Source organism: Ovis canadensis, chromosome 3, assembly GCF_042477335.2.
Source record: "Ovis canadensis isolate MfBH-ARS-UI-01 breed Bighorn chromosome 3, ARS-UI_OviCan_v2, whole genome shotgun sequence".
Classification (NCBI taxonomy): Eukaryota; Metazoa; Chordata; class Mammalia; order Artiodactyla; family Bovidae; genus Ovis; species Ovis canadensis.
In genome coordinates, this window is record NC_091247.1 from 231,875,368 (window position 1) to 231,887,429 (window position 12,062).

The 12,062-nt window shown below is 40.2% G+C and overlaps 1 non-coding gene across 1 annotated transcript; it reads right to left on the minus strand.

Annotated features, from left to right (window-relative positions):
* Positions 1 to 5,801: 5,801 nt before the first annotated feature.
* Positions 5,802 to 5,873, minus strand: TRNAC-ACA (transfer RNA cysteine (anticodon ACA)). Its single transcript has one exon. It is a non-coding gene; the product is annotated as a tRNA-Cys (tRNA).
* Positions 5,874 to 12,062: the final 6,189 nt, after the last annotated feature.

Consider the following 12,062-nt stretch of genomic DNA (forward strand, 5'->3'; position numbering starts at 1 on the left):
GTGGGGGCTCAGATGGTACAAAATCCACCCGCCAATGCAAGAGACTTGGGTTTGATCCCCGGGTCAGGAAGATCCCCTGGAGAAGGAAATGGCAATCCACTCCCGGATTCTTGCCTGGGAAATCTCAGGACAGAGGTCTCAAGGGTCAGACGCAGCTGAGAGACGTTGCAACGCCTGCAACAACCGCGACGTCTGCTTAGACTTGCTTGTGTCCTGTTTGCCACGCTGTCTGTCCTCGGAGGTTTTCTGTAGACCTGAGGAGATGTGTATTCTGGTTCCACTGGGTGGAATGTTCTCTATATGTCTCTCAGTTTAATTTGGTCTAAAGTTTGGTTTAATCCCAACATGTCATTCCTGATTTTCTGTTTGCATGATCTATGCATTGCTAAGAGCGAGATGTTGAAACCCCCTATATTTTTGCAATGTTGTCTGTTTTTTTTCCTATGGATCTGTTGTTATTTGCTTAAAATGCTTGGGTGATCCAACGTTGTTTTATATGTTTGCATAAGTATGAGTGTGTGTATGTATACTGTTTGATGTATTAACCCTTTGTCATACAATGGCCTCCTTGGTGTTTCTATCGCTTTTTCTTAAAGTCTATTTTGTCTGATATAAGAATTACGATGCCCCCTTTCTTTCTGATTTCAGTTCTGTGAAATACCTTTATCTATCCCCTCGCTTTGAGCCTTTGTGTATCCCTAAAGCTGGAGTGCGTTTCTTGTAGACAGCACACAGTCGGGTCTTATTTTTCATAAGCGTCTGTGTCCTTTTGTTGGTGCGCCCACTCTGGTTGCATTTAGACTGGGTGTGGATGTGTGAGCACCGACTCCTGCCGTCTGAGTGATGCTTTCTGGTTGTTGTTTGTCTCCATTGATTCCTCTTCCCTTCGTTTCTGACTTTTGTAAACTGGTGGCTCTTCATCAGGGTATTGTTTCCCCTTTCTATATTTCCTGCATATACTCTAGATTTTTACTGTGGTTACCATGAAGCTTACATTAAAATGTATACCTAAAGCCGTTTCTCCTGTGCTGATTGCAGCCGGTCTTTATTCACCAATTAAGCGGCCCCCATTCACCTCTCCCTCTGTAAGGCTTTGATGGTCCCGTTCTCTCCTTTATGCTGTGTTTGGTAATAAGGCGGATTAGCTGTAGTTACTCTTAGTCATCCTTTCCTTGAGCCTTTATACTTGAAGTTGTTCATATAGCCCTCTTCTAAGTAATTGGAATTAACTAAATCTGACTACATATTTTTACCTTGCCTAGTGTGTTATATACTTTTGTGTGTGTTCGTGTGTTAAGCTAGTTAAGTCGCTCAGTCGTGTCCAACTCTTTGTGACCCCGTGGACTGTAGCCCACCAGGCTTCTCCATGGGATTCTCCAGGCAAGAGTACTGGAGTGGGTTGCCATTTCCTTCTCCAGGGGATCTTCCGGACCTAGGGATCGAACCCACATCTCCCACACTGCAGGCAGATGATTTAACCTCTGAGCCACATATGTGTGTTCATGTGTTACTTTGCATCTTTTTTGTTCTGCTTGAACTTATTCGGCTTCTTTGCAAGGCAGATCTGGGGGTGATGAACTCCCTCAGCTTTTTTTAGGAAAGCCTTTATCTCCCTTCATATTTGAAGGATAAGTTTGGTGAATGGAGTTTTCCTGGTTGGCAGTTTTATTGCTCTGCCCTCTGAATACTCCATTTGGCCCTCTCCTGGCCTGTGGTTTCTCCTGAGACGTCCCCTGACAGCCTCGCGGGGCTTCCTGTGCCAGTCACAGTCATCCTGGTAAGTACATCAGACATTCCTATTTCAGATAGGAGAATTTACTCAGTATTTTGTAACAGCAGTAAGGAAAGTTTTTGTGGTCTGGGCGCTGGTTGGAAAATAATTTCCTGACATGAGACAGAGTGAAAGGGAAATAAAGTTTATTCGAGTGGGAGATGCTATTAGAGGGCCAGCTCAAGAGAGAACCGTCTTTGAACAGGGGCCCTTAGTCCAATTTTATACCCAGGGTACAGGGAGCAGGATAGGGGTCTTTCGGGTCATTTGCTGATTGGATGAGAAGGGGAGGGTGGGGAGTAAGGCAAAGACCTTCTCCCTAAGGGCCAGGAGGGGAGACAGGTTATACTGCTCAGGAGGACCTGAAATCCATTAGTAGGTACATCATGGGGGAGGGAAGGACGATCACGGCTGGTTCTCCGTTCCTGCGTTCCCTTCCCCTTGGTCTTCTCTGCTCTTCCATCCTTGGGTCTCCACCTTCTTCCCTCTCTTTATTTTTAGGGCCCATTCTTTGGCCCCGTCTGATACCCTGCTCACGTCTAACTATCTACCTATTTCCCTTCTCAGGCATTTGGGAATCTGGCCTCAGGGGAAAAGGGGACGGTGACCGCTCTGGCTTCTTCAGGCTGTAGGGGCGTCTGAGGCTCTAGGTTCCCTTTGCCTGCTTTCTGCCAGGGTGCCTTTACGGAAGGAGATGAGAGTCCATGGAATGATAAGGCGGCTTGTTTCAGCGTTGTCTGGGTGTTGGCCAGGGAATATTCTTGTCAGACTATCAGTTGGAGATTTGTTGTATTCTGGAAGAAGCAAACTTAACAAGAAAGTTAAAGATACATGGCCCAAAGATTGAGAGAAGCAGAAAAGCTCCCGAGGAGCTGGGGGAGAACCAGGATCAGACATTGGGCCGCGACATTAGTGTCTTTCTAGGTGCAAGAAGAGGCGAGAAGCTGGGCTCATAATAACCTTTACCTGAAAACACCCTACTCTCTGCAGGCCGGTTCTTCTGGGTTTTTCCCAGAGCACAGAGTGCCTCATTTCTGATCTCCACCCTGAACTCCTTTCAAGGTCAGCAGCTTGCAGTGGTCATGATGTAATCTTTGTAGAGACAGCTGGCAAGTGCCAACTTCCAGTCAGCAGGGTCCCTTCATAGCCACAGATCTGACCATGCTTTGGGGGCATTTCACGGCCCTTGTGTCCCGGGTCTGATGAAGATTCCATTCACAGGCCACTGTGTGCTGTTACTAGACCAGACCTTGCAAGTAGCAAAAGTCTCAGGGCCATACCTGTCTTACCAGCCTCTTGGCCCAGGAGAATACTCCCTCTTGTTGCTTCTTTCCATATCTAGAGTTGCATTATTACAGTCATTGACATCATACGGGACTGCGTATCAGCATTTTATCACAGGTCAGTCACACATTTAGTAATGTAAGAAACAATCTTCTGAAACAGGCGACAGTAAATAACATAGCTAGCAGTTATTAGTAAGGTCACAAGCAAGAATTTATGTCAAGAACTTTCATTAGGTAGAGCCCAGTATATCAGGCTATCTCACTTAGTTAAATGATTATAGCCAGGTGTTAATCTCCTGGTTGTACATCATGGAGGACCTGACCTTTATCCAAAGATTGGTTACTGAGATAAGCTTTAGAAACAAACTTAGAGTGTCCTTTCAAATAACTTAATTAATTAAACCTTTTAGCAATATAACATAACAACAAGGAACTATCTCAGAAGTGAGTCGTAGTAAATACAGACCTTAACTAACAAAATTTCACTTAATATTAAGTGAAATATAATTTTTTTTTGTCATTGTGAGGGCATTAACCCTGTAGCCAGGGAAGGCTTTAACCCATCAACTAAAAATGAGGTTTGTCAGGGAGCTGGGAGAAGCCAAGTGGCCGCCCTGACTCTTTGATTTACAGCCACTGTTCATGCATTTTTAATTCCCCATTTTAGGAGTAGACTGTTGCCATGTTTTAAAGACATCAGAATAGCAAAAGTCTAACAGTGAGGGGTTATTTTTTTGTGGAAGCAGAATGAGCTTTTACAAGTTCCATAATCTTGAAAGTGAAGTCGCTCAGTCGTGTCCGACTCTTTGCTACCCCGTGGACTGTAGGCCACCAGGCTCCTCCATCCATGGGATTTCCCAGGCAAGAGCACTGGAATGGGTTGCCATTTCCTTCTCCAGGGGATCTTCCCAACCCAGGGATCCAACCCGGGTCTCCCACATTGCAGGCAGATGCTTAAACCTCTGAGCCACCAGGGAAGCTCCAATCTTAAATAATGCTTATTTACTTTACCAAATTAACAAAAGATTTTAAAAACAAATGTAAATCACTTAAAGGCAAAGAAATTCATAATCTGTTTTTGAAGGCCTCATTCTAACAAAATTTTGTTCTCTTAACACAGAGAAGACTAAATTCCAGTCTGGTACCAGCTTACCAGATAACAAACAAACAAAATGTGTTTATCGTTTAATCTTAGAAGTCTTTTCCATAAATCTTGAGGTAGCAGTATTCTTGCAAAGGCATCAGAATGAGACTATAGAAGGCATGCTTAAAATCTGATTAAATTGCAATTGACAAAGTAGCCTGATCATTGCTGTGATATGTAACACTTTAATATGATAACTAGAATTATAACTGTCAACATTTTACCAGGACATATCAGATTTTCATGAATTTCACATACTTTCTAGGATATCTATATTAGTAACATCAACCATACAATATAACCTGGGAAGATTCATCACTCCTCCAACAATGCTCCCCATGTAATTTAACATCTCAAATGTACTCAGGTAGTTTAATATCTCTCTTCAGGATGTCTCAGGGGCCCTGTGGAGCACCCCAAAGTTAGCTCGAAGTCAAATGATTTTGGAAATGTTTTCAATAAATATCAAGCGGGTTTATAACACTCAGTCGGATTGGATCATATAAGTCATTAATATGAAACAATAGTTACTCACTTAGCCAAAGTTAACAAAAGATTTCAAAGGTAAACATAGATCACTTCAGAGATGAAGAAACTTGAAATCCATGATCAAAGGCAGTTCAACATCTCAAGAAAACTTGTATTTATGCACAAAACTCTTCCCTTGGGGTCCACTTCCCATAAAACCTTCTCATCACGTTCTGTATCCATTACTTTGTTCTCCCATCCTGAAACAGCCACCTGTAAGTCAGACCTACTTCCTTCTCCCTTCATAAAATGTAATTTCATTTCTCATCTTTTTTACTGATAACATACATCCTGCTTTCCTTAATCAACCAAGAACTGACCTTTATATTAGCATTCTATAGATTGGTGAACATAATTACCAGTGATAATTTCTAAGGAAAATTCTAGAGAACATCTCAGGATGGCATCAAACACTATTCATTAATGGTCCAAAATCTCTAGTTTCTCTCTAGGAGGAAGTTAGTGTTCAGTAATGAATGTCTGAGAATCTCACTATATTTGGACATGACCTGGCTATTCAATAAGCTTCTGTCACTTAGTTTAGCACACCCCTGGAAACTCAAGTTACCCCAACCTGGAGAGTCTATTTTAGACAGACGTTCCTAAAATATAATTATTCTTAATAGTGTATCTTAAAGTTCATATCTCATTTACATTTCTTAGGAGTTTTTTTTTTTTTCCTAGAGTTTTCCTTGTTGACAAACTTGTAGCAGATATAACAATATAACAATATTTAACTTATAATAAACCTAGGCACAATGAAAACATTATGCTTAATGTTAATGACTCTTAGACATGTCTACATTAGATTAGCAAACAAACATTAATACTAGATATTTAATACTGAATATTTCCCAGTTCATGTGAATCAGATATTCATTTAGGTTAACTTCACTTGTATTTAGAATTGTCTGATTTGTAAGTACTTATTTTTCTGTGAAGTGAAGTGAAGTCGCTCAGTTGTGTCCAACTCTTTTCGACCCCATGGACTGTAGCCTAACAGGCTCCTCTGTCCATGGATTTTCCAGGCAAGAACACTGGAGTGGGTTGCCATTTCCTGCTCCAGGAGATCTTCCCAACCCAGGGATTGAACCCGGGTCTCCTGCATTGTAGGCAGACGCTTTACCATCTGAGCCACCAGGGAAATGTGACCCTCAAATATACGGCCAGCTGACTTGCAACAAGCATCCTGAAAGGGTGGTCTTTTCAACAAGTGGTGGTGGAACAACTAGACAGCCATTAAGTGAAACAAACCAACCAACTACCCCCAACCCTTACTTTAAGAATCTTTGTTATTCAACTTTTCTTTCTTTCTTTTTTTTTTTTTACTTTATTTTACTTTACAATACTGTATTGGTTTTGCCATACATTGACATGAATCCACCACGGGTGTACATGCGTTCCCAAACATGAACCCCCCTCCCACCTCCCTCCCCATAACATCTTTCTGGGTCATCACCGTGCACCAGCCCCAAGCATGCTGTATCCTGTGTCGGACGTAGACTGGCGATTCGATTCTTACATGATAGTATACATGTTACAATGCCATTCTCCCAAATCATCCCACCCTCTCCCTCTCCCTCTGAGTCCAAAAGTCCATTATACACATCTGTGTCTTTTTTGTTGTCTTGCATACAGGGTCGTCATTGCCATCTTTCTAAATTCCATATATATGTGTTAGTATGCTGTATTGGTGTTTTTCTTTCTGGCTTACTTCACTCTGTATAATCGGCTCCAGTTTCATCCATCTCATCAGAACTGATTCAAATGTATTCTTTTTAACGGCTGAGTAATACTCCATTGTGTATATGTACCACAGCTTTCTTATCCATTCATCTGCTGATGGACATCTAGGTTGTTTCCATGTCCTGGCTATTATAAACAGTGCTGTGATGAACATTGGGGTACATGTGTCTCTTTCAATTCTGGTTTCCTCGGTGTGTATGCCCAGCAGTGGGATTGCTGGGTCATAAGGTAGTTCTATTTGCAATTTTTAAAGGAATCTCCACACTGTTCTCCAAAGTGGCTGTACTAGTTTGCATTCCCACCAACAGTGTAGGAGGGTTCCCTTTTCTCCACACCCTCTCCAGCATTTATTGCTTGCAGATTTTTGGATCGCAGACATTCTGACTGGTGTGAAGTGGTACCTCATTGTGGTTTTGATTTGCATTTCTCTAATAATGAGTGATGTTGAGCATCTTTTCATGTGTTTGTTAGCCATCCGTATGTCTTCTTTGGAGAAATGTCTATTAGTTATTTGGCCCATTTTTTGATTGGGTCGTTTATTTTTCTGGAATTGAGCTGCATAAGTTGCTTGTATATTTTTGAGATTGGTTGTTTGTCAGTTGCTTCATTTGCTATTATTTTCTCCCATTCAGAAGGCTGTCTTTTCACTTTGCTTATATTTTCCTTTGTTGTGCAGAAGCTTTTAATTTTAATTAGATCCCATTTGTTTATTTTTGCTTTTATTTCCAGTATTCTGGGAGGTGGATCATAGAGGATCCTGCTGTGATTTATGTCGGAGAGTGTTTTGCCTATATTCTCCTCTAGGAGTTTTATAGTTTCTGGTCTTACATTTAGATCTTTAATCCATTTTGAGTTTATTTTTGTGTGTGGTGTTAGAAAGTGATCTAGTTTCATTCTTTTACAAGTGGTTAACCAGTTTTCCCAGCACCACTTGTTAAAGAGATTGTCTTTACTCCATTGTATATTCTTGCCTCCTTTGTCAAAGATAAGGTGTCCATATGTGTGTGGATTTATCTCTGGGCTTTCTATTTTGTTCCATTGATCTATATTTCTGTCTTTGTGCCAGTACCATACTGTCTTGATGACTGTGGCTTTGTAGTAGAGCCTGAAGTCAGGCAAGTTGATTCCTCCAGTTCCATTCTTCTTTCTCAAGATTGCTTTGGCTATTCGAGGTGTTTTGTATTTCCATACAAATCTTGAAATTATTTGTTCTAGTTCTGTGAAAAATATGGCTGGTAGCTTAATAGGGATTGCGTTGAATTTGTAAATTGCTTTGGGTAGTATACTCATTTTCACTATATTGATTCTTCCGATCCATGAACATGGTATATTTCTCCATCTATTAGTGTCCTCTTTGATTTCTTTCACCAGTGTTTAATAGTTTTCTATAGATAGGTCTTTAGTTTCTTTAGGTAGATATATTCCTAAGTATTTTATTCTTTTCATTGCAATGGTGAATGGAATTGTTTCCTTAATTTCTTTTTCTACTTTCTCATTATTAGTGTATAGGAATGCAAGGGATTTCTGTGTGTTGATTTTATATCCTGCAACTTTACTATATTCATTGATGAGCTCTAGTAATTTTCTGGTGGAGTCTTTAGGGTTTTCTATGTAGAGGATCATGTCATCTGCAAACAGTGAAAGTTTTACTTCTTCTTTTCCAATTTGGATTCCTTTTATTTCTTTTTCTGCTCTGACTGCTGTGGCCAAAACTTCCAGAACTATGTTGAATAGTAGTGGTGAAAGTGGGCACCCTTGTCTTGTTCCTGACTTTAGGGGAAATGCTTTCAATTTTTCACCATTGAGGATAATGTTTGCTGTGGGTTTGTCATATATAAATTTGAGGTATGTTCCTTCTATTCCTGCTTTCTGGAGAGTTTTTATCATAAATGGATGTTGAATTTTGTCAAAGGCTTTCTCTGCATCTATTGAGATAATCATATGGTTTTTATTTTTCAATTTGTTAATGTGGTGAATTACATTGATTGATTTGCGGATATTGAAGAATCCTTGCATCCCTGGGATAAAGCCCACTTGGTCATGGTGTATGATCTTTTTAATGTGTTGTTGGATTTTGATTGCTAGAATTTTGTTGAGGATTTTTGCATCTATGTTCATCAGTGATATTGGCCTGTAGTTTTCTTTTTTTGTAGTATCTTTGTCAGGTTTTGGTATTAGGGTGATGGTGGCCTCATAGAATGAGTTTGGAAGTTTACCTTCCTCTGCAATTTTCTGGAGGAGTTTGAGGAGGATAGGTGTTAGCTCTTCTCGAAATTTTTTGTAGAATTCAGCTGTGAAGCCGTCTGGACCTGGGCTTTTGTTTGCTGGAAGATTTCTGATTACAGTTTCAATTTCCGTGCTTGTGATGGGTCTGTTAAGATTTTCTATTTCTTCCTGGTTCAGTTTTGGAAAATTGTACTTTTCTAGGAATTTGTCCATTTCTTCCACGTTGTCCATTTTATTGGCATATAACTGCTGATAGTAGTCTCTTATGATCCTTTGTATTTCTGTGTTGTCTATTGTGATCTCTCCATTTTCATTTCTAATTTTATTGATTTGATTTTTCTCTCTTTGCTTCTTGATGAGTCTGGCTAATGGTTTGTCAATTTTATTTATTCTTTCAAAGAACCAGCTTTTGGCTTTGTTGATTTTTGCTATGGTCTCTTTTGTTTCTTTTGCATTTATTTCTGCCCTAATTTTTAAGATTTCTTTCCTTCTACTAACTCTGGGGTTCTCCAATTCTTCCTTTTCTAGTTGCTTTAGGTGTAGAGTTAGGTTATTTATTTGACTTTTTTCTTGTTTCTTGAGGTATGCCTGTATTGTTATGAACTTTCCTCTTAGCACTGCTTTTATAGTGTCCCACAGGTTTTGGGTTGTTGCGTTTTCATTTTCATTAGTTTCTATGCATATTTTGATTTCTTTTTTGATTTCTTCTGTGATTTGTTGGTTATTCAGAAGTGTGTTGTTCAACCTCCATATGTTGGCATTTTTAATAGTTTTTCTCCTGTAATTGAGATCTAATCTTAATGCATTATGGTCAGAAAAGATGCTTGGAATGATTTCGATTTTTTTGAATTTATCAAGTTTAGATTTATGGCCCAGGATGTGATCTATCCTGGAGAATGTTCCATGAGCACTTGAGAAAAAGGTGAAATTCATTGTTTTGGGGTGAAATGTCCTATAGATATCAATTAGGTCTAACTGGTCTAATGTATCATTTAAAGTTTGCATTTCTTTGTTGATTTTCTGTTTAGTTGATGCCGGGAGCCAGTGTGAGGAATCCCGCCCGTGACAAGGTCATGAGGAAGGAAGCTGACATACGCAAGGCGTGCTCAGACTTCAGGGACCCCTCTGGAAATTCCTAAGCATGTACCCCAACAAAAATCTGCCGGTTTTTGTGCTCTGCTTTTCCACTCTTCTGACATTTTCTGGAAAAAGTCAATTCAGGGCTTTAGTCTTCTGCATTTGAAAGAGTGTTTCAATCCAAAAAACCCTCTGATGGCTTTCTAGCCTGCCTGCAGGACTCCTACAGCTGCGCATGTGATTGTTTGAGGCCTCCTGACTGCAGGAGGCACAGGAAGCTTAAAACATCCTAGGAATGTAAGGGCTTCCGAGGAGTCAAAATCTTTTTAGGACTGATTAAAGGTTTCATTTGTTGAGTCAATATTTGCTGCCAAATTTTCACATCCTTTAGTTGTAGATATAGTTAGAAAAACAAGTAGTAGACCTTGTGTTAGCAACATTAGATCTTTGAGTTAAGTACCTTCTTTGTTATATCCCACTGCACCTTTGTTCTATAGAGATGTAACTTTAATGTTAATGCTTTAAGGAGATGTAGATTAAAGAAAAACACTTCAGGGGAAACAAGATTAACATTCATTAAGGAAGAGAGCCAAAAGGTGTTAACAAGCCTCTTGGCCAGTAGATAATGTAAATCACCTGAGACCTTTTATATACAAAATGATGTATAGAAAGAGTCTGAGCTGCGAACGCTACATAATTTTGTGTTACCCATTGATCTCTGTGTTTTATCAAAAGTATAAAAGGCCTTCTGAACAATAAAGGATGGGGCCAGCTCCAGGGGCCAGCTTCTTGGACCAGCTACTCTAACTAGTCTCCCGGCCTGGTTTCTTGGGGCTCTGGCTCCCCCCGTGTCTCTCTCTCTCTCTTTCTTCTTCTCTCTCTTTCCCTCTCTCTGCTCTTTACTTTAACTTCAGGCTGAATCTCCACCTGGAGCGCGGAGGCTCGCCAGGTCTACTTACTTGCCCCGGCTGTTAAGACCCACGAGAAAGGGAGCTTAAGGCGAGGCACCCTTAGATATTCAAGCGGGCGCCGGTGGCCCAACGTAGATGGTGCAAATTCCTTGTCTGGAATTTTATTGGCCTTCCGCGTAAACCAAGCTATTCAGCCCTCTTCCTCCACTTAATCTTCTTACTACACTATAGTTTCTTAATCTAATCTTACATTAATAAATAAACAAGTCTTTCCACGCCGACGCCGTCCACCCTTCGAATTCCCTGGATCCACCGGGGCTGGACCCCGGCAAGTTGATCTGTCCATAGGTGTGAGTGGGGTATTAAAGTCTCCCACTATTATTGTGTTATTGTTGATTTCCCCTTTCATACTTGTTAGCATTTGTCTTACATATTGCAGTGCTCCTATATTGGGTGCATATATATTTATAATTGTTATATCTTCTTCTTGGATTGATACTTTGATCATTATGTAGTGGCCTTCTTTGTCTCTTTTCACAGCCTTTTTTTTAAAGTCTATTTTATCAGAAATGAGTATTGCCACTCCTGCTTTCTTTTGGTCTCTATTTGCATGGTATATCTTTTTCCAGCCCTTCACTTTCAGTCTGTATGTGTCCCTTGTTTTGAGGTGGGTCTCTTGTAAGCAGCATATAGAGGGGTCTTGTTTTTGTATCCATTCGGCCAGTCTTTGTCTTTTGGTTGGGGCATTCAACCCATTTACGTTTAAGGTAATTATTGATAAGTATGATCCTGTTACCATTTACTTTATTGTTTTGGGTTCGGGTTTATACACCCTTTTTGTGTTTCCTGTCTAGAGAATATCCTTTAGAATTTGTTGGAGAGCTGGTTTGGTGGTGCTGAATTCTCTCAGCTTTTGCTTGTCTGTAAAGCTTTTGATTTCTCCTTCGTATCTGAATGAGATCCTTGCTGGGTACAGTAATCTGGGCTGTAGGTTATTTTCTTTCATCACTTTAAGTATGTCTTGCCATTCCCTCCTGGCCTGAAGAGTTTCTATGGAAAGATCAGCTGTTATCCTTATGGGAATCCCCTTGTGTGTTATTAGTTGTTTTTCCCTTGCTGCTTTTAATATTTGTTCTTTGTGTTTGATCTTTGTTAATTTGATTAATATGTGTCTTGGGGTGTTTCACCTTGGGTTTATCCTATTTGGAACTCTCCGTGTTTCTTGGACGTGGGTGATTATTTCCTTCCCCATTTTAGGGAAGTTTTCAACTATTATCTCCTCAAGGATTTTCTCATGGTCTTTTTGTCTTCTTCTTCTGGGACTCCTATAATTCGAATGTTGGAGCGTTTCATATCATCCTGGAGGTTTCTGA